We start from the raw sequence: 1,959 nt of genomic DNA on the forward strand, positions 1-1,959 counted from the left end.
TTAATACACTTCAAGAAAATCAAAAGAACAGCAAAGTGGCACATACCTGTAAGAACTCTGCAGCTGTAATCTCCAAGGATGAGGCCATATTGCTTGAATAAATTTTCTGTAATAATGAAAAGATTCAACTTCCATTAACTAATGACGATGTATTTTCATTTGTCAAAAAAAGTGACAAGAGTTCGGAAATTAGGAAGCGTAGTAATTGCAGATAAGGTTCATATATTAGTGTATTACTAAGATGAAAATTCATGAATTAGCATACACAAATACTTTTGCAACAACATATTCAAGAACTATACTTTATGAAATGCATAAAAATGAGGCTTAATTGTTCAATTAAAAGCACTGATATCTCAACAAGATCTCTATTTAAGATTTTAAGACTAACAATCTGCTGTGTGTTTTATAATGGAACATTTTTGGAATGAAATTAAGCTATGAATTTACTATTGAAAAAATTCAGGGGCTTTACAACTTCACAGGTGAATTTTAACTATAGTAATGCACCGCATAAGCATAAGAGGAGCTTTTGATTATCAAAGAATGTGTATGTTTATCTTGGAACCATAAATTTATTTCAACCCATTACAGCATAAGCCTAAACTGAAAAAATTAGAAGAACAAAAAGAAACCGTGAACTACAAGTCTAAAAATATAGAAGAAATCAACCCATTATCAGTTGAGATGATGAGAATCATTGTACCTGATTGCAAAGGGAGGGAGATTTTAGAGAAGGAGATGGTGAATCCGCAATTCGAGCAAGGGAGGAAGATGGCAAACGCAAAACGCCTCTGTGAATTCTCTTCAATCCAAAGAAAGAAACAGATAAATTCCATTAGAAAAATCTTACTTTCTGCACTCCAAAAAACAAACAGATAAAGAAAGCCATTACTTTCTGCAGCTGTGAAATTTAGTTACGATCTGTGATCCAAATATATATAGATTGTTCTAAAACCATTTTTTGTTCATCTACTACCACTAGTTATATTCTTCAAAATAAAAATAATTTTTCATCATGCATATACTACACAAACCCGTATCTTCCAGTAAATTTTACTTCAATTGAAGGATTTGTATCTGGACTCCAAAACTGTTATATTGCATGCTTTGCATACACTAACTTGCAGTGATTCTGTAGCCTTCTGTTAGCCCAGATGGTCACAAGTGTTCTGTGTATTCAAAATAATGTGATTAGCTTCGACTGTGTGTTAGCCTTATGCTTCCAAGTATTCATGCAATTCAGATTTTCAATTTCAATCGTTAAAGAGTTTATTGCTTTGAATTCTAGTTTACAATAGAATTTCAACCCTAACTCCTCTTTTTCCTTTTGAAACAGTTACGAGATTCCCGATCAAACTTACTTCATTCAACTGCCTATCTCCAATTGAGACAAATCTTCTTAAATACTTCCGTGATTTCATGAAATTAAAAGCACATATAACATACACATGTCTAATTAAAGTTTTGAAGTTGTGATTGAGCGTGCTGAAGGAAGTGCCCAGTGCCTACTTTCAATTAATCACTTCATTGCATTTTTTGCATTTAATAAATACGAAATTCGAGGAGTAGAAATCTAAACATAAATGTAAATGTGCAGATAGAGAGAGATGAGTACAGGAACAGAATGGAGTGATCGACTTTCAGTGACGGCAGTAGGCCACCAGCGGCGGTCGGAAGGCAGCAGCAGAAAGGATTCGTAAGGGCGGCGTCTACTTCAGGGAGTAACCGGCGAGAGCCTCGACGGCGTGGGCGAGGTATGACTCTAGGGAGACCGACAGGCGAATTTCACCGGTTGGTTCGGGTTCATCTGGGCCCGGCCCAATTCCGACCCTGTTTTCGGGATTTTTCCACTATAAAATATAATTTTTTTATCCCATCAAAATTGACGGATAAATTATTAAATTACCCGTGTCAAATTAAAATTTTATACAATTCTTTTAGCAGTCTGTCTCATTT

At 35.0% G+C, this 1,959-nt stretch overlaps 1 long non-coding RNA gene across 1 annotated transcript; it reads right to left on the bottom strand.

The window, feature by feature from the left end:
* Nucleotides 1-45: 45 nt before the first annotated feature.
* LOC112505399 lies at nucleotides 46-1,731 on the bottom strand. Its single transcript, XR_003068391.1, has 3 exons — nucleotides 1,619-1,731; nucleotides 707-805; nucleotides 46-106 (listed from the first exon to the last, which is right to left on the bottom strand). It is a non-coding gene; the product is annotated as an uncharacterized LOC112505399 (long non-coding RNA).
* Nucleotides 1,732-1,959: the final 228 nt, after the last annotated feature.

This window comes from Cynara cardunculus, unplaced genomic scaffold (genome assembly GCF_001531365.2).
Source record: "Cynara cardunculus var. scolymus isolate 2C unplaced genomic scaffold, CcrdV1 Un_Scaffold_10504, whole genome shotgun sequence".
In the NCBI taxonomy this organism is placed as follows: Eukaryota; Viridiplantae; Streptophyta; class Magnoliopsida; order Asterales; family Asteraceae; genus Cynara; species Cynara cardunculus.